This window comes from Plectrocnemia conspersa, unplaced genomic scaffold (assembly GCF_051122295.1).
Source record: "Plectrocnemia conspersa isolate PC_06_02 unplaced genomic scaffold, ASM5112229v1 ptg000004l, whole genome shotgun sequence".
NCBI classification, from domain to species: Eukaryota; Metazoa; Arthropoda; class Insecta; order Trichoptera; family Polycentropodidae; genus Plectrocnemia; species Plectrocnemia conspersa.
In genome coordinates, this window is record NW_028277168.1 from 16,570,432 (window position 1) to 16,595,044 (window position 24,613).

The following is a 24,613-nucleotide window of genomic DNA, read 5'->3' on the forward strand; positions in this document are numbered from 1 at the left end:
ATATATTTTTAACATCATAATATAATTTCTCGAATAAATAATAATAGGTACTAGTTAAACTTTTCTATGCTACAAATAAATATAAAAATTAGCCACAGTTGGAACATATTTCCTGAAATCATATTTTATGTGAAATATTTAAAAACAAATATCAATTCATAATATTCACCTGACAAATTGTCGTTTTTTTTAGTGTTGCCACATAGTGAATTTTCAGGCCAGGTTAAAAGCAATAAAATCGTGCCATCGCGGTAATATTTCAGCATTGAGCATCAGTGTCGAATTAGGAAGAGTATTCAAGGGTGTCCCTGTTTAGAATCCACAACAAAATAAATAAAATCATGCCGTCGCAAGGGAATGAGAATCAAATAAAGCATATCTAAACCAAATTTTGACCAATAGGAGAACGCAAAAAACAATTATCACTTCTCAGAAGAGAAGTGATAATTGTTTTTGCGCTCTCCTATTGACCAAAATTCGGTTTGAATAGACTTTGGTCAGCACTTTGATGTTGGAAGTCAATAGTAATAACGGTAAGGATAGCTATCATATTTTAAAACATAGTGTAACATTGAAATGCAGTCAAACTATGAAGTAATATGTGAGATGCAATGTATATCTGTACTTATTCTTATGCTTATTTTCTCCTGAGAGGTGAGATAGCTTAATTTGAATTTTGGACTTGGTAATTTTTTGGAAAAGAAAATGGACGTTTCGCAACTGTCAAATTGAGCTTCATAGACATTTTAGAGCAGAATATTAGCGCCTATCAGTTTTCGATAGTAGAAATATATATCTACTAGTGAAAATGTATTTGGTCTTTACTAGTGAAAATATAACTTTACCAAAAAATACACGTTTACTGTAACATTTATACATCAGATGTAAATAAATAATGATTAGTTGATAAATATATATATATATATTACTACATATAGAAAAGTTTAAATCATATAATTTTACTAGCACCTGCCAGATAATTTATATTTATTTATATCTACTAGTGAAAATGTATTCCAATATGATTTTACTGAAATGACATATTTAAAAAAAATATTTTCTAGGTAGATTCGAGACTGTTTTTTTTAGATTTTATTTTAGGAATAACCACATGAAAGTAAATGTATTATTTATTTATTTATTTTACAGTATTAAGTCCAGTTGTCAAATTACCGAAAATACAATCTATAAAAACATTGAATTTATATAATTCAGCTGGCGTTGTTGTTGATTTTTTGTTATTTCTATGCTTCTTTCTTAGGTATTCGATCTGAATTTTCAGATTCAATACCTAAATTTACTGCAACTATTTTATATTCGTTGATATTTCTTCTCATGTCTAATATTTTTTAAGCATTCAAAAAGCAATAATTTACAAACAAATTTTAACACAAACAGAGCCGCGGCAAAAACTACAATCTGTCCCTTTGAATAATAATGTTTATTGTGAAAGTATTATACTTCCTAAAAAGTGGGTGCTTTTAAAAGCAATATTTCGCTCCTTTTATTTATTGTATATATAAAAAGGGCTGAAGGAACTTATTCATGAAATACATTAGTACATACATCTCAAAGAACTGTAGCTTAGTTTATATTCATTATTTGAGATCGGTTCTTACTTTTTTTTTACATATTTTCCAGAGTTCATCAAAGAGAACGGACTCTAGAAATTTGCCCCCTTTCCCTACCTCTCGGCAAGCATGAATAAAAAAGTATTAAGACAAGTAACAGTGAATTTTTAGAGATAAGTCATGAGATCAGAAAATTACAGCCATCCATAAAGCTCTGCAGTAGCGCGAAATATTTAAATTGTAGGTAACAAATCAGCTAGCTATAGCATCCAAAAAACGGTGCTTGTAACTGTTTTATTGTAAGAATTGTTAATGAAGATGAATCCTGGGCTCAATTCAACCCACGAAAATCTAGAAGGCGAGCAAGCAAAAAATTCTGTTTTACCATCTCGGCAAAATTAATGAAATCAATGTTAAAATTACACAAATAAAAAATACTTCATTTTAAAATCTAAGAATTACAGTTTAAAAACTACAACTTTGTTTTAAATAATGCAATATGAAGCATACTGTATTATTTGATAATAAAAATTGCAGTATAATAATTTTAAAATATTTTTTCTGAATTTTTTTAAATATTTTATATTAAAATCTATCTATTTAATTTTATTTTATTATTGCTATAGTTATATATAATAATAATTATAACTAAATATAATACTAATAATTTTAATTGAGTCAAACTTTTTAGTAAAATTTTAATTTTAGGCACTAGAGACATCAACGCACGTGATGAACGCAACCCGCAAACGAACACGGAAAACCGAAAGTGCACAAAGACTATTCTGGGATAGACAGCCTGGCAGACTGATAGACTGACAGCCAAAGGAATCTTGTGTAAATAATTACACATAACGTACCTATACATATCTTTATTTGAACATGTTCGTCAAAAGTTCGACAAAAAAACACGCGGTAATCGTGACGCGCGAATTATTCCGAAAATAACTAGTGCACATATTATTATTAAATCGATTCAAGGCCCACTTATCTTAAGTGTCGATATGTTGTAATCATCGCTAACCATACCTTTACCTAACCTAACCCAATTTTTCGGTTTTTAATCCACTATGATAAAAAATCTACTTTTCGTCCTGGCCAAATCGATTTAGTTTCGGCGATCCAATCGATTCAGATCAGTCTCGCTCTATAAGGGATATATCTCATTTACAGCATCCGTCCTATTTAGGCTGCGTTGAAGGGATATGCGCCGTAAATAAAAAAAACGCTCCGTGAAAATTCCAATAAATCTGTGCGTAGATAATTTTCATAATTGAAGTGATTTAAGCATCGGTGAAACTTTAAATTTGAACCATTTTCTTTAAAAAAATCAATAGATTTATTTTAATAATAATACAAACAAAGATACAGTTTAGACAACATCTGTAGAATAATACGCAGCTTAATAAATGTAATCACTACTACACAAACGATTTAAATTAATCATCACGATATTTATTCATGAAATATAGAAAATCAAGAAAAAAATTAATCTGCAGTTATCGATAAGAATTATATTATTATAAAAATCGCAAATTTTTATTACCTAGTCACGATTGAAATTAAAGAGCACCAAGGCTTACATGTGATTTAAATTCAAGTATTTCGGGTATTAGTCACCGATTATATCACTTAGTCGTGATAATAAGCTATTTTTTTTTCAATAATTTTAAAAATATTGTTTATAGTACCTATTACAGATTTGCCGCTAAAATACGACATTGTTTTAAAGCATTTGAAGGACAAGTTTATAATTGTGATAAGATATAGTTCATATTATGTTATAAATTCAAATTTAAAAATGTTCAATGAAATATTTTATGAAATTCTGACACTAGATATAATACAATGTATACTGTAAGATTTACTATATTATTTAATTTTAACGGTTATGGTTATTAAAATGTTACTTATTTAATATATTATTAAATATTTTCCTTTTTAATATTTCTTATACATATAAATCTTAATGTTATTTTATTCAATTAATACGCAAGTGAGAATGAAATATCACTTTACGGCGTATATCCGTATTAATTTTCACACTCGCGTATCAAGTTGTTAAAGTTGAATTTTAGCCGACGCGAAAAATAGCAGTTAACTCTGATTGACGCCGCTGATTGGCCACTTATCGTTTGTTGCTAAAAAATGACAAAATTAAATCACAGGTTTTGTTAACGTGTGTTAAAATATTTCTTTGTTCCTATATTCGAGATGGCGTGACAGTGTGGACAAAATTTAAATCGATGCAAAGGGTTAATAGTTTTTGAGTCGGAGAGCTTCTGGGTGGCGGGCACTGTTTGATTTTACTGCAGTGTTTTATTTTTAATGCAATTATCCGCGTATAATTGTAAAGGTAGAAAATTTCTAAATTGATGTTTCCAGCAAAAACCGTGACCACGACACGCGACCGACGAGTAATTATTTTTATTTACCGCTGATTCGCAAAGCAACAAAAGCACGAGCGACAGGGGTAAATTTTGTCTTTGACGTAAACTTTTTTTGGTATCATTTAAATGCACAACATTTTTATTATGAAGGTTAAGTAACCGCATAAAGTTGTTTCATTGCATTAGGTATATTTAATATAGATAATGACAAAAATATTCATTGAATTCATAAATTTCACAAAATTTGTTGAGGTCTACGGCGAATGAATCGAATAATAAGTAATGATATTTTAAAATATTTTATAATCACCGATACTTAAAGTTTTGTTTTATATACTTATGGGATTTTTCGACTTACAGGAAAACCTTTAAAACCAATTAAGCACATGACTTTACTTTAAAGATAGTTAAAATAAAATATAAACGTGCTATAACATATAAAAACTAAACGCGTAATTGTACGAATTTTCTGTCAAAAAAATGCAGTTTAATCATAAACTGCATTTTTTTTTATTTTGTACTTATAAAATATATAATTATAACCTAGAGCCTTAAGCTTTTTATTAATTGTATATATTTAAAGAAGCCATAATTTTGGTTCGTACTAATTTTTTTATATTCTTTAATTAGAAGTCCTATATAATCATGCCAAAATTATATATTTAACACATTAAAGTAAAATAATTTTAATTATAATCTCGTTATTTATTATTATTATGATAAATCGTTTCCGAATTACTATACTTTTTATGGAATTTCAAGTTAGTAGCTGAGTTTCTTTGTGTTAAACGTACAAATTGAGCGTCAGAGTTGGTTGCGTGCGCCATTAGTTTGACCCTTCCGTTGTGGCCACCCAGTGTCCTGAGCACGTGCACAGGGCCTCGTTTAGGCAAATTGCCCGGGCGTTTTTGGGAAGATTTAACTAATTTTCAGATTACCGTCTTCGAAGCTTGATAATATAACAAGTGCGAGACGAAACAAATTGCTTATTACTTGAGATAAAAATAAAATTTGCATGTTGAATTATCCGTAATTTTCTAGAATTATGAGAAATATCTTTAGGTTTTTTTTAAAGAAAAAAACACTAAATTATATTCACAATTAGGCATCATATATAGCGTTATACAATTATATGTTGTTACTAATTATTCTTTGTAAGTTTATTTTAAATAACACTAAAACAACATATATACCATATCGCACAACTTTTCACTTAATATAAAAAATAAACCGTTTGATCAAAACTAATTAACAATTAATTAAAAATGATTAAAATAAATAATTTATTTATTTATTAAAATTATGATTAGTCTTTTGTAATATTATATTTGCGGTTAACCTATTGTGTTTTCGTCTGTTACGTTACAGCAATATATAAATAAATATTGATTTTTTTATACCAACATTATATAAATATTTCTGACCCCAAATTTTTACACAGAAAAGTCCAAAAATAGCATTACAAATAATATAAATTGTCGCGAAAGTAAAAGTATGAGGAATAAAATAATTAATTACGAACTGAGGGCCACGTGCAAATACTTGTATTATTAACATTTTTACTTTTCACTATTTTAAATCCTTTGATATTTATATCGGTGGTATTGTATAACTAAATAAAAATACTGTGTTATTGTAAGTAAGTAATTAATAGTAAAATCCTTACATATTTATTTAGTATTTTATCAGGCAATATTATTACTAGTTATATTATCATGTCTCACAAGTTACCAAGCAAAATAGTATATTTATTTTTACTTATTTTGCAATGTTGATGGAATTGTAATTTTTTGAGACGCTTATTATTATTTGTGCGTGAAAAAAATTTTCATCTGAAAGTTAAGTTACACAATTTACATATTAGGTTATGTATGTGTTTCTATTTTGTTATATTTAAAAAAATATTGATTTATGTTTTAAGTTTCTGGCAAAATTTAAGTTTCTGATTGTTTTGATTGAAGCTCACCGTGAAAAATGTGGTTTTGTACAAAAAATATTTATATAACTTTTTAAGTAACAATTAAAAATAAAAATAAAAAATAGGTTACAGATATAGTTTTTTTAACTATGATAGATGACATTAAGATCGTTTGTTTAGTAATAAGAGCAATTAAATTATGTATAAAAAAATTTTGGCAAAAAAAATATATTTTTTCTGGAAGGTTATATTATTAACTATATTTATAAGAATTACATTATAAATTAAGTCAACATAAATTGGTCAAGTATTTTTTATGCAGTTATTTTTACTATGGGATTACAAGCTATTTAGTAAAAAAATAAAATTCCTTAATTGAAAAGAAATGCGATTTCAATTTTTTTTCAAGGAAATATAAATATATCTATTATCAATCTTATTTAATAATTTTATATTATAGTAATGTCCCAATTAACTTAATTAAATATTGCATATTTTATATAAATGTAAATTGTAAGCTCAACTGTTGGACGAAAAGTATTTAATAATGCATAATCACTATTATGATATACATATATAGCATGAAAATTATACATCTTCAAAGTAGGAAGTAATCATATTGAAAGATCTCAATATAATTCGACTCCATTGACTCTGCTAGTAACACTATAACGTGTCTAAAAATAACTGAATTTGTGATAAAAGAAAGTGAATGAACTTTGCTTCATAATATATAAAAAAAACAACATAAATCTAGAAGATCCTACTCGAAACCATTGTATGAATTAGTATATCGATCATTTTAAAATGATGCCGATATGTGTGTATATAAATAAAAATACAATGTTTTGAATCGTCTATAATATTATGTATCGATACGGACATTCCATTTATGATTCAAGACGATGTGGGGTCGCATTAGAGGCAAATAAAAAATCGATATGCTAATGCAAACGGCCGGGCGTCTCTAAGACTGCTGTGACCAGAAGCAATAACTATTAAAATGAAATATTTCATTGACTGTTTGTAACACCTTTACGCCCACGCACCTCCTCGGAGCGTTATCGAATGTCGGCGAAACATCGGAGGGTCTCCAAAGCCAAGTCAGGGGGTCCACCGCGTCTCGGGTGTCAACCGGCTGCTCCCCTCGACGGTTATTTATGGCATTTAATTAATAAAATTTAAAGTCGCCATCCTCGTGGAAATCGTATAAAACTACCAGTAGCTCACTCTATGTATGTTATTCTAATAATTTAATAACTCGCGCGTTATTTAATCCAATTTGTTCGTGTCTAGATTCGTATCTCTCTCGTGGGTCGGTGCAGTGGCGGCTCGTTGAATAAAACAATTTAATTTATCAGTAAAGCGTTTGTATCGATATCGGGTAAATATAATTTTATTATTATTGCCCTTCGCCAATATGCACCAGATGTAACTGATGATGCCTGGATTAGGAAATAAATTTTACTCTATTGATAAAAATCACTAGCAGATATAGTTAGTATAATGTATGTTGCTTCAAATTAAGTGCTTAAGATTTAAATATATTAAAATATATAAAGGTATAATTGTTTCACCTACAGTTTTAATAATTAAAAGATGCTCCATTTTGATCCATGGTCTTTCGTCGACGATTTAAGAATTAATGAATCATTTACTTTTTTGGTATTGTGAAAAGAAATAATTCTGAATTTTTTAAAGGTCATATTCTGTATGGAAGGTCAGAAGAATATGGAGAATGGGGCTAAATTTCCAATTCTTATTCGTTAAATTTTGCAACATTAATTAGTTGAGTGTGATTGATTATTGAATAATATCGCTTAAAGTGCGTTAAAAAATATCGGATGTTTTATAGTTATTTTCTATATATAGTTAAAATTTCTCACTTGAACGATAAATATTATGAATTTAAATAATAAATAACAAACTTCTGCTTTCGGTTATTCATGCGGTACCAATTTGTAATTTTTTTATTATTGTGCATTTTTCAATGGCATCCAAATATCGGGAAACGGTTGCAGAAAAACACATTCAACAATATTATCCAAGTTCATTTTTATAGGTAATATGGCCAGTATGAAATTTCTCAAATCAACGCCTTACAGTTCTCTGACTAACAGTACCTTCGCCATTACCGAATTTATATATCTTGTGCCTATTGCGTTAAAGTTTGAATTCATACAAAAAAAGATACGTAGATATATTGTCAAGATTATAATGAATAAAACCTGAATTTTTTATGAATTAATTGAAAAAATATAAAGAACACAACACCCCTTGTAAAAAATATGATTATTTACTATGAACGTGTCTTGTTTCAAAAACAACCCGTTTTAGAATGAATTTAATAAAAAAACATAATTTTTAATTTATACAACTTTTACCAAAAATTCTTAAGATTTGATGTTTTTCATATAAATTATAGATTTAAATATTTTTTTAGGCAATTTTAGGTTTATAAAATCAAAAATAATAATATAAAAAATACTTTAAACAAAATTAAAATGAAACAGTATTCAGATTAATTTTAAAGAGAGAAAAATATTAATACTAGGCATTGAGAAAGTCTACAACTGCACAATTTTAACTCTGAAGTATGAGTATTTTGTGTAATTTCGGCAATTGCAAAGTCTTTATTTATGTTTTTTTCATTATTGGTTATTAGTTATTATGATTATGGTGTTATCAATAACATAAACATTTAAAGATAAAATATGTACAAACTGGTTGTAGGTAGCGATATATAGGGGTAAAAAATTGAAATACATGAAAACTTATTGAAACATAGAATTTAATATTGCACTAAGAATATAAACAAATACTTCATACATAGTTGGACAAATAATCGAATAATGAATAGCAGGTGAGTATATTTTCGCTATGGGAATTTAAGTCCATATACTCAAAGCATCCAATTGTATGGAATGTCACACTAATTTTGATATTATTTTGGCATTACACATTAAAATTGTGCTATGTAACTTTTTTGAATCATTACATATTTTTATCATTATTTGCAGAATTATTTTTTTAAGAATTTTATTTATACATTCTTCAATTTCGACTGTATTTAATATAATTTTTCCTTAAAAAAATATTACTTAAGAAGAATTTATTTTAATATCTGTGTGATCATAGTGCTTGAACAGCATTTTTTTTATTGCACTGATCAGGGTTGACTATTAAAAGTTGCATTCTTAAATTTTAAACTTGCAAAAATATATTTGTTAAAAACAATTAAATACATGTAAAAAAAATGAAAAATTAATGGAGGGTATAAAAAAGTAAAAGAAAGAAAGTTATCTTTATATATTGCTTTTGTAGAATATACAATCAATATAATGTAACCACAATTTTATATATGATCAACCTGCAGATCAGTATTTATATATTTATAAATATATTACATATATGTCTGAATGTTCATGTTTATTTTGATGAAAGGTTTTAAGGTATATTTCATATTAAAATTAATTAATTAATTTGTAATGCAATATTAAAAGTATTAAAATATCATATGTTGTGCATTTCGATACACATCTACTTTATTTTAATTATTATATGTTATAGTATTAGCTATAAAAGCTAGAAAACATATAATAATAACTAAACTGAAAAATATAAATCTACTATGTAAATTTACATATGAAACAAATGTGAGAAGTTTTAAAAAAAATATTAATAATAGGGAATGTAGATAATATGTGAAAATAAATAAAATAATACTCACATCGACCGCCAATGATGAAATTAACTCCGGTAGCAGCTTTTGCGCTCGTTCAGGATCATGATTCGATTCTCCAGCATTCTGAAGTTTCTTATTTTTCTTCACCATTTTTTTTTCTTCAACTCACACGTCTCCAAATCTGAAACGAATAAAGTTTATTTTACTGTGGCCGCTTCACAGATTGACGTAACTAAACGACGGCCCTCACACGATGATCAATGAGGTTTTTATTCTAAACGTTTGTTTATAACCATATCGATTGTCTTAACTGGTCTTCGCCGCCGGGGGGGAAACGTGTACCAATGTCACGTTTATAAGTATGAATGAGCGCGTAACCAGTAGCTGAATGAGAAATGGGGTAAAGCGGCGATCGCGTGTCGCGATACAAAAGAAACAAATTGGGGGTGAGGCCTCAGGATGTAGATGGGATGAAGATAACGGTCGATAGGGAAAAAATATGACTCGGGAATCTCGTTCGACATGATAAAATGTTCGACGAAAAAAAGATGTAATATACTTATACCGTTATATATAGAGAAGCTAATATACATATTTATTAATAAAAGTGTATCTTAGGTAAATCATCCTCAAAAAACATGAAATTATTTTCATCTAAATTTTAGTTTTAATTTTTGATCTTTGATACTGATTAACACAATTTATTTATTTCCTGAAGCTTATTGCTTTCTAGTGATTTGCCTTTTCACTTCAAACAAATTTAATTCGCCTTGTATTTATCATCGCAATAAACAAGTCACAAAAAGTCAGATTAAAACATCGTCTGTATTCAAGTGCTTAAAGAGACAATAAGTCTGGGAATATAACGCTGGTGAAACTAGTTTTTATGTATGTATGAACTATTTTTTAATACACATATATTCCTTTTTTATCTTGTACTGAAAGTATTATATTATAATACGATACCAACTATTGTCACTTTGTTTATTTTATATAAAAAATAAAGACTATTTATTTGTCTTTCATTTTATTCAGTTTCACATTGACTAATCTAAAGTACCCAATAGTGTCACGATTCCAACAAATTTCCCAACACAGGTCACAGGTGAACGTCCCCCTCGTTAAGCCAGTCGCCGAACTTGCATTTTTTATTATCACTATCATATTTTTATCTCGTTTTCGGACAAAATTTCTGAAATTAATCACCTGGAGGTGTGTAGAGTTATTCGGGGTTCCGGCATTCCGCATAAATTCTGATGTCACTAATAAATCGGCGGCGATATCGTGCCGCGTGCACCTAAGTGGTTCCGTCAGCTACTACAACCACGCTAAGCTTGGAAGGTCCACGGCCAGCTTCTCATTTGCCTACCGAATTTATTAATCCCCGTGTCCCACCGGCAGGTGTCCGGTTACGGCGTGTTCTGGCAGCTCGTTCTATCTTTGGACAAATACAAAATTATTTTATATCTGCACATTAGTAATACGCAAAGCGTACCGGGTGGGCCGCGGGCGGTATCTCAGATTTAAAATCGGTTGTGATTTTTTAGGTTTTCTTAATTTATAATTCTTGCAATTGAAAAAATCGCTGCTATTTTAGGAACTTAAAATAATGGGCCACATTCGTTTTGTTACATCAACTTCGGAGTAGAACAAAAATAAAAATTTGAAAATGGGTGATTCATAATTTCTAGTGCATATCACTGCTAATGTATATGAATTAATTAATTTTAACACTCGAACTCGCCTTATTTTTGCTTAAGTAATGAAAGGAGGCACTCAGATAAGAAAGCTTTCCGAAGGTGTCCGTGGCAGATGTTTGAAAATATGCATACTTTCTCGGAAGATAAAAAGCTAAATAGCAAAAGATCAGCTATTATTGACAATTGTATCGCGATTTTTATTGACAGCCGAGCAAGGCCTTAAAATTTTTGTTAAAACAATTGGAAAATATAAGTTCTGAGCTAAGCTACAAATATTAATGGGCAATTGAAGAAAAATTAAATAATCGAAGAAACCAGTCATCGATGTTATTGATTAAATATTTGCAAAATCCAGAATCTTTCATCAGTCAAAAAAATAATGACTTCTCTAGTTATTTTTCATAAGCAGAAATATGTAAATGGAGAAAGAAGAAGTGAAGTCGAGAGCTCTCGTTTTTCGAGAAATTAAAATCATCGAGAAATCAGAATGCCTAGGTAGTACAGTGTTAAATCATATTAGTAGGCTTTTTCTAGTGCCTGTCTGATTTGGCAGACATGTTTGCTTGGAATCCACACTGATATTTTCCTAGTATTTCATTGGAATATTTTTCTAGATGTTTGAGAATATTTTGTATGTGGTGTTCAGTAGTGAGACCCCTCTATATTTATTACAATCTAGCTTATTTTAAACATCACCTCCATATTTAAGCAGTTCTCCAGTGAATATGTCTACTCCTGGTGCTTGTGATTTTTCAAGCTTTAACAGCTGATTTCTCTTCTTCAATTGTGGGGTCATCAATGTTTATCTCTGCTGAAAATTAGACTGCTTTTTTGATACAATTTTGATCCTCTGCAGGACATATTTTCAGAGAACTCCCTACGAATTAGTCTTTCTCTATCAGGATTTTTCCTTCCTTACTTTTGCAGGCATTCAGATATGATTGGGAGGATTTTGTTTGATCTCTGAGTAATTTGTAAAAACTTCTATTGTTGCGTGCTATCTTTTTCCATTATTCGCAGTTTAACTTTCATTATTTCAGTTATTTTTTTTCTTCACACTTGTTTTAAATTATTTTGGTTTATTTATGTTTTTATTTAACATCACATATATGTGCTTAAGATATATCTTATATGTGTTTTTATTTATTAAATTTAGAATTAAAAATTAAAATTTTGAGAAAATATATTTTTACTTTTAACAATTAAAATTGGAAATAAGATAGGAAAATATAAAAAATAAAACTAAAAGCACATGTTACATTGACTTTTAAGCTCATTAGTATTATTTGACTCGGAATAAAAATAAGTACACTACTAAAAGACCTTAGAAATAATAATATTTACTAATACGAAGTAACCACGGATTGAAAGTAGCTTGATTTATAAGTGTTTTGAAATACGAGACAAAATTTACAATCAATTTTAATTTAAAAAACGAGCAATGTCTTGCAATAAGAGCAATATGTATTGCGTCTCCCTAATCACCAATGATTTTGCTTGGAGTGAAAACATACTTTTTGGAAATGAATTCGCCATTCAAAGTCTTGATGGTCATGGATAGTGCTCCTGATCATCCCCCAGACTTTGAGGACAACTTACTGGAAAAAATAGTTTGTGAAGATCAAGTTTTCCTTCTAACACTACTCTATTACTCCAGCGATGCTTAGAAGTGACCAAAGGAACAAATCTTACCCTTGAAGGCTTTCGAAAAAATATTTTCACACCGTGAACTGCCTCAAAATCGTCAATAAAGCATGGGGTGGGGTTATTAAGAGAAATCTCAATTCTGTTCGAATAAAAATGTAGCGTTAATTGTGTTGACAGAGAACGATATTCAAGATTTGGTGGAGAAGCATGAAAAATAAAAAGGTATTACAGAAAAAACACTACAATCACAAAAATGTGTAACAATTTTTTATATATAAAATATTATTTTATCTATTTAAAAAAACATATCTATAAAATAAATTACATATTTTGAAAACAGAGCTCTAAACTTAAAACGTGAAAAGCCGCAATGAATATAGAAAATGTTTTTCTTTAAATTTAGAGAATTAAATTTATTATTATTACTTATACCAGATTATTACATGGGCGGCAGGTAGAAGCGACAATTTTCACAATCGTACAGAAAGAGTTAAAGAGCGCCATTAAAAGGCAAAGTTGAGAATTTGAGGTTATCGGCGACGCAGACGTCGCCCCCCGCGGCGGCCGAGTTATGGGCTTCGGCCCCCCGCGGGGCTCCTCCCCGGCTGTCCCCGAGACCGCTGGTCCCATAGTGTGTGGTCTGCCCCCGCCCGCCACTCCACTGATTGAATATCTACCGATAAAATAAACTGTATGGTCACACATTTCACCCGCTCCCGCGTGTGTGTCATTTCCTGTCTTGCCGAACACAAAGGGTTAAACGTATCGATTGAAATTAAAATCAAATGTAACTATTTTATAAATCGCACCATAGCAACAAGAGTTACCTTGGTGTATACATCAACTTATTATCACTATATGGCACTAAAAACGTCAAAATCAAAAAGTCGAGAGCCCATGACTGACATTTTAGGATAAATATAAAATTAATTTAATAGTTCAATTACAGCGAGCAATAAGATGACTATGCAAAAATGGAACCAAACTTCTTCAGCTAAATAACTAACTGCATCACGCGATCATCGTGAAATATCTCCCAAGTATCAATAGATAAAAAATACGTTTTATTAGTATTTGCATGGTTTGATCGACATTAACTTTCAATCCAAGTATATATTACATGTTCACGTTTAAAACATAACTGGTTTATTTGCAATTCGTCAAATCTAACGAATATGTGCATTAAATCAGAAGCAATGATAATTTTTATGTATTGTAAAAGGAAAAACTCACTTTACGGCCATGGAGCTCGTCGACGGGAATTCAAAATTTAAATATTTCATTCAGAAGATTGTTGTATGGTTGTTTATCTAGTTTAATCAACGTATTCTTATAATCCTTACACATTTTATGTATATATTTCATTTTCATAGTTATAACATACCTAGTTAATTTGCAATCCGATTATTTATATTCAGTCAAATCGAACAACGCACATAAAAAATTAATGAAAATTATGGTTGCGTAACAAAATTATTTAAACGGTTGTCACGTTTATGTTTTATATTTAAATGCTTATTTTTTATTAGTCGAAACAACAGAATGCCTTATCGGTGCCTAAATAAATATTCAATATTAATTAATAAATTGTTATTAAAATAAATATTACTGTTAAGAAAAAAATCAATCAATTGAAATAAAATAATTATGAATATTCATGCACTATTTTTTAAATAATTTTATTATTTCCCCCCAAATTCTAAAAATAAGTATGTACACGAGAAAATATAAAAAATAATGTAGATAAGCATTAAAAAAAAGTTTAAATTATAATCGATACTTTTTATCGTAATATTTTTATGACAGAAAAAGGTTAACATATATTGAAGATGACATACTCTAATTTTTTTACTAATATAAACTAGTTACGTAAAATAGAAAATGAATCTAGCGCTCTTAATTATGATACCTAATATGAATTAACTTTAAGATTCCACAAAAATAACATATTAAATCTCAAAGTTGTAAACTAAAAAAAGAATAAATACAATAAGAATAATTTAAAAATATAAAGTATATGCGAGCAATTATACACCAATAAAATGGCAAAAAAATTAACAGTAGGTTGATAAGCATTAAAAAAATCAATTGAAAATATATCTTAAAAGCAATACATTTTTTCGTAGATTTTTATGTATTTAAAATTTGCGAATGTCTTTATAATTTGTACGCAATGAAATTAAATAACTTTGTGAGATGTTGCCTTGTGACTAATGTTTGTGTGAGCAACAGTCTACGTGAGCGATCTTTCTGTGACCATGTTAATATGACCAGTTGCCATGTGAGCAATAGTCCGTTCACCGATTTTAACTTGTGCTAGGCTGATTAAATTTTAAAATTCGATTTACAACAATTGCCCGAATTAAAATCTGCATTAGTCAAAGCCATGATAATTGTTTTTGATCAGTATCAATATCCCACATTCAAAACACCATCAAGTTAACTTAGTTAAAAACTCAATTTGACCAATCTGACACATAACATTTTTATGTATATGACATTTTGAGTAGTCCTTCAAAATAATTGATTACTTTGACGTTCAACGACTAAAATATTAAAAGGTTAATTTGAATTATTAGGCCCGTTGTGTTTGAATACAATGGGCAATGCAAATATTGGCATATTTGTAAGATTTTAGTGTACATTATATTATTTTGTTGCAAAAGATAATGACCGACTGTGATTTACGACCATAGAAGGGTTAGCAAAACTGTGTGTTGTTTTTGCAATAATTTGCCCATCGATTATACTTTATGGTTATTGCCGTTTAATTGTTGAGCGCAGACGATGACGCAGGTGCTCGGAGGCGCGTGGGATAAGAAATGATATAGAGAGCCCGGTGTCGGAAACGGAGGCGGACGAACAGCGTGACTTATCAGCCGCAGACTCCCGGGGGGGTCGCGACCCACAGTCTGACCATCGCCGGACGCTTAATATCAATGAATCCTCACGAGTTACGCACGCTGGAAGATCCTAATTAATTTGGAAGTGTGCGCCTATTCATTTCCATGCCATACCGAATATGTATGGAGATGCGTGTACAGAATATACCATAAAATGTATGCAGACTTTGTCTTGATTTTATGAAATACGGCCATGTGTTTTTTCGATTTATACCACATCATTTAACACTTGTTTTGTTGAATTGTTTTTTTATGACGCTACCGAGAGCGAACTTGGGCCATGGGAAAACATTGATTCCGGGCCTCATGACAAAAACGGCATTTTGTATATTTTTTAACATAGTATTATAATTTATTGAATAAATAATAATAGATACGAGTTAACCTTTCTTATGTTACAAATAAATATAAAAAATAGTCCCTGTTGCGACATATTTACTGAAATAATATTTTATGCGAAATACTACAATTAGGCAGTAAAAATTATTAAAAACATCTACCCATAATATTCACCTCATAATTAGTCGTATTTTCTTTGCTGCTCAGTGCTGCCATATACTGAATTTATTTACTGCACGTAACATAATAATAATAATAATCTTATATATAATTGTTCTAAGCCGTTTTATTTTCTTTGTATGAACGGCGTATATAATAATACATATAAACAAAGGAAATATATTTAATTATAATAATAAAAATAAAATTTGAATTAGCTCGATTGACTTCTGAGCCACCGGTAATGCATTTTGTTGTTTCGGCCAATAAAAAATAAGCATTCAAATATAAAACAAGATGGCTGACATCACCGTGACAACAGTTTCAATAATTTTCATTTATGTCTTGTGCGTTGTTCAATTTGACTGAATATAAATAATTGGATTGCAAATTAACTAGGTATGTTATAACTATGAAAACGAAATATATAGATAATGTGTGTAAGGATTATAATAAAACATTGATTAAACTAGATAAACAACCATATACCAACCTTCTGAATGAAATCTTCAAAATTTGAATTCCTGTTGACGGGCTCCGAGGTCGAAATGTGAGTTTTTTCTTTTACAATACATAAAAATTATCATTGCTTCTGATTTAATGCACATATTCGTTAGATTTGATTAAATGTAATAACTCGAATTACAAATAAACTAGGTACGTTCTAAATATATACTTAGTATGTATGCGGATTGAAAGTTAATGTCGATCAAATCTGCGCCGTTGCAGTGAATAACGGAACGCTATGTATATCAGCCAATGGATAGCTTATACATGTGTAGTTTATTGGATGTTATCTAATAGACGACATTTTAAAATGATTATAAATATGTGATTGCATACCTGAAGTAATCGATAGCCAAAATATCTAAGAGTGGGTTATTTTAAATTGCAATGTGGCAAAATATGTATCGAAAATGATGAACCTCGACGATAAAACATTGGACGTTTCACAAAATAATGCTGATGGTTTTGCGCAATATTTTCGTTCTGTTTTCGATGAATATTTTTCGCCTTTTGCTCAGTCGCTTCCTTCTTCATGTTCTTGGTCTTCAGTACTGACCATCAAAGAAACTGAGAACTCAGATCTTAAATTCCGATTTATTAAATTAAAGACAGGGCGCTCTTCTGGACCTGATTTAATTCCCGATTTTATTTTGAAGGATTGCGAAGTCAGTCTCGCTGCTCCTCTAAAATGTATTTATGATCTGATTCTCAAGACATCATCATTTCCTGATCTATGGAAATGCACAAAAGTCACCCCTATTCATAAAAAGAGTGACAAATTATATATAAAGAATTATAGACCAGTCGCAGTGTTGTCAGCTCCTGCTAAATTATTTAAAATAATTATTCATAAATATCTCTATAATCACTTTTGGCAAGTTTTGTTAAACCAACAGCACGGGTTTCGTCCTGCCCGTTCCACTGTTACTAACGTTGACCAAAATGGTGGCAATTTCTCTCAATGCGGGAATTCAAGTATATACAGATTTTGAAAAAGCTTTTGACAAAGTTTGTCATAGGTTATTATTAAAAAAATTGTCGAACCTCAATTGCTCGGATAATTTAACTCGGTTATTCTCGAGTTATTTAAGCAATTGTAGACAGTTTGTAACCTATGGTGGCCGATTGTCGAAAAAATATTTTACCCCTTCGGGGGTTCCTTAAGGATCCAATCTGGGCCCTCTCCTTTTTGTGTTATTTATTAATGACATAAATACAGCAATTAAAAATTCAAGTTTTCTTCTTTACGCAGATGACTTAAAATTATATAAATGCATTCGATCTGTTGGGGACTCATTCTATCTACGGAGATGGGCTTCCGTAAGCCGTCTGCCCTTTAGTGTCGGAAAGTGCCATACTGTGTCATTTTCTCGATCCCATTCGCCATCAGCTTATTTAAACCATCTCGGTGGTAAAATTTTGACTAGAGAAACTTCCACTAAAGATCTCGGAATCACTTTCGAGAGCAAATGGAAGTTCTCTCTATACATACACGACGTCTATGATAAATCTTCCAAGATGCTCGGCTTTGTTATGAGGGATGACTTTCATTTTGACGATCCGTCAGTTATTCGCATCCTCTATGACACCTTAGTTCGTAGCATTCTTGAATCGGGATCTATAATTTGGAATCCCCGAATTGTCAAATATTCCCTTTTAGTGGAAAAAATTCAAAAAATGTATTTAAGATACCTTTACAAAAGAACATTTGGTTATTTTCCGTACATATATCCCAGCGCCTTTGGGATACGATTCACTGAGTTCTCGCAGAAAGTTGTATGTCACTAAGCATTTTTTCAAATTACTAAAAGGTGCTGTCGACAATCCAGCTATTCTCGAGGAATTCCAGTTTTTGTCTTCATCTTCAATGTTGTCGTAATACGTCATATTTTAATTGTTTCCCATACGTAAATGTTATTAAATCTTTCATTTTTTCTGAAAATTAACTGTAAACGACACTATATAGTGGGTAAAATGTAGCTTTTTGTTTACGCTAATATGAGATTTTGTATTATTACTACCATTGTAATATGTTTAATTAACTTTGGCGTGTATATCTTTAATTGCCAAATCACTGCTGTTTGTCTTTTAATATTGGATAACCGGATAAATATTTTGGAATAACCGTGATATATTATTCATATAACCAAATACTTACTGACACACTTATAGTTTAAAGTTTTGATTATATTGTCTATAATTCCAAGTGCTATGTGTAAGCAAATTTGAGGTTTAAGGGAAATCTTGGTTTTAGCGGTTTATAAATATGCGAACTTTTTTTTACCATCAGTGTTTAGTTGCGATATTTTTTTCTATCTGGACCAGTGGTCCCTATATATATTATTATTTTGAAAAAAGATGTGATGGTTAGGGCTATAAAATTGTTACTATATAGTACCTAAAATATTAACAAAGTAGACGAAAGAGAGCGTAACGATTAAAGAATAAAGAGTGGAAAGATTACATGGAATGTAATGAATGCAAATAAAAATCAAAACCCATTGTAGAATAAGCTAAAATGTGAGTGATGGGAGCTAAGAATTTTTATTTGGTTTTGAATTATCAACCATAAACGCTGAACTATGCACGCATGTTTTAATCAACTCTACATTTAACATTTATCCTTGTGTGCATTTTGAAGCTTGAGACCATATTGGTTATCCAAGACCTTTTCGATCGTTTTATAATTAAACTGCTTCGAGATAATTAAAATATTATTTTCGGTTGTAATAGGCATTGATTTGTGAGCGTGTTACATCACACCCAGCCAGCGTATCCGTTTACAAATCAAGAAACGTTAAGTTTGATAAATGATCGAGGCGGTGTTTTTTCTTCAACTTCTCGAACACCGAGAAGGCTCTCTTGGTCTTCGCCGTTTCAAAGTTCAGGCACTCGCGGCGGATCTGGGTCACGATCTCATATCTCAGCCTAATGATCTCGAACGAGATCTGTCGATCGCGGCAACAAAGAACTAGCCGACGTTTAGCACTTATTAACATACAAAGTTATTGCCTGAAATGTTTTTAAGCTTATATCAACCCATAAAAACCTTAAACTTAGAAGCATAGAACACTGGAAATTAATATAATTTTAGTACCATATTCTGTGATTATGGTGTATCATATATATATTTATCATTAATAGAAATGGAAGTAATAGCTTGTTTGTTGGTTAAGTACGAAGGTTTTTATTATATTGAATAAATTACATGAATGTCTGTAGAAAAAAATGTAATTGAACGATTAATTTTGATACTTGATTCTGCTTCCGGATGAATCACTGGGCAAGAACGAGTGGTCGATTTGGCCACGGGCCACGTGGGTGGCTTCCCTCACGGATATGGTAATCATTAATTAAACCAATCGTCGATCAGACGATTAGAAACAATTGGTTGTGCCGAGTCAAGAGTAATTTGGTTAATTTCAGACTCACAGCTGGGTGTGTCGATACAATTAATCACGTTGCCAAAATAAAAATAAAATTCAATGCTCTTTCATTAAAAATATTGTTGATAAACAATAATTACAAAGTACAGTGCGTATTTATTCCAATCCATCTTAATTTATCAATAATAATTGTAATAGCAATAAATAAAAATAAGAGCGCTATAAGCATGATTGCAAATCAGTCTTGCAAAATCGTAGCTCTGAATCTTAAAACAGTGACACTTAAAAACATGGTCGTCCATTAATTGATTATTCACTATACAATTCATATTATTTACTAAGCTTTAAATAGTATTTTTTCAGTAGTAGATTTTTTTTGTTACTGACTGATTGAAGAGGATTGCAATCTAATTTTTAATTTAGAAGATAGCGACTGTTTAGTGGTGTTTTTTGTTATTTTAAGCGAAGGTCAAATATTGAATATAGTTTTAACAAATTCATTTAATCAGCGCGATAGACGAGTGTTATAAGTATCTGACTATTAACCTAAGAGACCTGGGCTCAAATCCCATATGAACGTCACTAAATCCCAAACATACTGGCACAAAAAATGTATTTTATTATAATGATATTATATTGTAATATTTTATATTGCTACAATGTGTGTATTTTTTGTATAAATTGTATAAAATTTAACTTGGCGGCATTTCTGCTAATACTATTTTTCACGCCTAATTGAAATGCTGAGTATGTTGAGAATGGAACGGACTATTTATGCCTAATTCTTACAACCTAAGAGTATATTAAAAAGTGTTCTTCTGCATGAAGCATACAAACAAAATGGTCGGATTTGCTAATGTTTAACGCTTATCATGTTTGTCATGAATTTTTGTAAAGCTGATTTTGTTCTAAGCAATTAATTTATTTTATAATTGAATTTTACTGCATTTTCTCTTTGCATACCATATTGTAACGCATTAGACTTTTGCCTTGCGAAAACCTATAATAAATAAATAAAACAAATATAATCCTTTATTCCACTATTTAAAATTATTACCACATTACCTTTTGCCTATACATCTATGATTTCACACATACATTTTTTATATTTTGTTGTATTCATTTTTAAGAAGCGAGCCTTTTTTCACCATGAAAATTCTATAAAAACAAAAATTGTTTTGGATTCACACGGCACCTCTTTGAAATAAGATGCTAAAAATTAGAAGATCGATTGCCTCGTGTCATTTATGAATCCGTCTCAAATTTTAATGAAGCAGCGACCGGCCAAAGATACCAGATACGTATTAAGTTCACTTACCACCCGTAAGGCAAACTGATCTCTATTGTCAATCTCCCTCCTTCTGCTTTTGGCTTGTCTTTGAAAAATAGTTAATTAAGGCGTTGAAGATGCCGCGGAGAAGCGTTATAATTTTAATTTAAGTGGCCTAGGTCCCCCGGGGTGCCGGGTTCGGTTCCGCGGTCGGATTTAGCCAGGGTTGGCGTTAAGCAGCTGACAGTCTGAGTTGCTTAATTGATGGTTGAGCCGTCGTTGAACCAGATTCTGAGATAACCTACCGATTGTAATCTCGACCCGTAACAAATGGAATAGCGTCGGGACGCCGAGGGCGTTGGGCACAAATTGCCCTCCGGAACTGACGAAATCTCATTTTTAATTAAGGGAGATGATAGATTGTGGGTTGTTAATGTCTGATTAACGTTGAACATTTGCATATATCATTGAGCCGGTTTATAAATTAGTGCGTATTTTTAATAAGACACTGAGTAGATGCGTTCACAGGATACTGAATACAGCTGAGGTTGAAAAATAAGGGATGCGTTCCATAATTTTTCAAAACTACCTTAGTCATATAAGTGAGTAAAAATATATCCAGAATCGGAATTTCAAGAAAAAAATTCATTCAATTTTTTTTTATTAATTGAATTAAGTAATATTTTTTAATTATAATATATATATCTACATCAGAATTATTGTCCCAATATTAACATTGATCGATACGATTTAGATCAAAATCACTTTCCTTACTAAAATATATAATATTTGCATCAGGTATACACGTTAAAGACGATGGTTCTTCACAATTAGAATTAACGTTTTTCATAATTGTTCTATTTTTTCCCCATTAACAAGGTAGTGATTAAACTTTGGCATGTTTTTTGATTCGATGAATAGTTCATAATGCAGTTCCGGTTATCCGGATATACACTTTTTAAGCTTGCTTTAGAATTTTAAGGCTCGTTCAGACTTTGTGTCATTAGGAAGAACATATTTTTTTAATTTTACAATTGAAGAGCTTCTAGAATTAAATGCGCTTTTAAGTGGGCGCTCATATTTGTTTTCGTTTATGGTGGAAAAAAACTTGCTTTATAAAAAAGGGTACGACAAAATATTAAAAATCATAGATATATAGGTGAAATGTAACTCTATATGTAACTCTTATACATAAGATTTTCGTTGTATGTGAACCAAAAGCCTAATGCTTAATAGTATGCTATACAGTAACCAGAAATAAAAGAGATAAAAGTGTCGTGCTAAAACGCAGTTATAAAATAAAGTTTACTTGCCAAGAAAAATATCAGCTTTACAAAAAAATCATGACAAACATTATAAACGTTAAATATCAGCAAATAACTAATTTGACTAATTGATATGTATGTTTCATGCAAAAGCACTCTTTTGAAAATATTCTTTGATTGTAAGAATTAAGCATAAATAGTCTGCAAAAAAGAAAAAAAATGTTAGTAGAAATGCCGCAAAGTTAAATTGATCGTAATTAATACACGAAATACATATATTGTTTCAATATAACTTGTAAAATGCTGTGACAAATAATTTATTTATTATTTTTACGAGAGAGCTAGTATATTTCTTAAAATATTTAGGTCTACGTAAAAGTTTTACATTTAATGTCCGTATCAAGTCGTAGTACAGCTTATGAATTAAATTTATGATAAGGTACAAATTTGCAAAGACATTTATCTGATATATTATTAGATTTAGCAATAGTTTAATCAATAGAACGATCATACAAGAGCGACCAATTTATTTTATTAAAGAAAATAATTGAACCAATTTTACTTGCTTCTGCAATGCAAACAAGATCGATAATTTTTTATTTCATAAAGTATCTCTGCATTTTACATCAATAAAGTGATGTTAAAATGGAAAATATTATAAACGTCGTTATTAACAAAATAAATATGATAAAAAAAAGGATTAAATCACCACTGAATTGTCTGGAAACTAGTAACAGAGACATTGTGTATTTTATTGCAGTATAGTGATTAATACACGAATTAAAAAAGAAAACCGGTTTTAGCATTTAAAAATGGCTGATTTCTGGTACATATTGCGGCTCATTTAAATGAACTGAACATACATATTCAAGATCAGTTTTTGAACTGAATGTTTCGAACAGTTTAGTATTTAAAATTCAACCGAAATTGTATTTATCTGAGAAGAGGAACAATGACATAATTCACTTTAAAACAGTGTTTGAACAAAGCCACATAAACAGCAAAAAATATGCGGTTATAATTTCTATTTAATCATATGAGTGAAAACACATATAACGATTTTATAAAATAGCACATGCATTTCAGTATATTTGCTACTGTATTCTTAGTTAACATCGACACATTGTCTACAAACTTGCAGATATAATGTACAGATTTTAAATTAGATATGTAATTTTAAGAAATAGTTATTCAAATGTCCTTATAGACTCACATAAGTTTATAATTTATTAAAAAATATATAATAGTTAAGTCACTGATGACTTGAAACAACCTTCCCACAGTATTAATTAGAATATTTTTTAGTCGATCGTATCAGACTTTTAACCCCGTCAGGTGGTTTGCTAATGTTTTGGTTGTTACGTATAGAGCGACAAAGTTAGTCGCGGTGATTTGGCATGTTAATTAGCGATTCATGTATCCACATACATATATGAGGTACCTGTTGGTGAAAAATTCCCCGTAATCCGTAGAGCACGACCCGAGGAACCAGACCATGACCGTTCATTACGGCATTTCCTCCTGGTCAGGGCGAGCCCTTCCGAGTTGATCGCACTGCAGTTTCCGGTTTTCGGAAGTCACTCCTTTTATTGTTCCGCAGATACGTAGTATATACAATGTACAGTTAATTCCATTTGCTGCGCGCGGATCAGTGAGTGTTTTAATTAGCGATTGACCTCTGGCTATAATATTTTTCATTATTTAATATAAAACGTACATATGTCTATAAATATATTGATAGTTGTCAATAGATATTTAAAGGTGGATGTGTAACAACTATGGTCACTATCACAATATGACCTTAATGTAACCAAACTATCTTTCAATGTAGCCCTAACGAGCAAACGAGTTTAACACGCCTTCTTTGCGTAAT

General features: G+C 30.2%; 1 long non-coding RNA gene across 5 annotated transcripts in view; it reads right to left on the bottom strand.

The window, feature by feature from the left end:
• LOC148236060 (uncharacterized) overlaps window positions 1-24,613 on the bottom strand; it is a 533,956-nt gene that overhangs the window by 20,692 nt on the left and 488,651 nt on the right. For 3 of the 5 annotated variants that reach the window (XR_015809455.1, XR_015809456.1, XR_015809457.1), the window contains one exon: window positions 9,610-9,745. This is a non-coding gene — a long non-coding RNA (uncharacterized LOC148236060). Of the gene's footprint in view, window positions 1-9,609; window positions 9,746-10,770; window positions 11,003-24,613 lie in introns of all 5 variants that reach the window. The other 2 variants (XR_015809458.1, XR_015809459.1) reach the window with 1 other exon arrangement.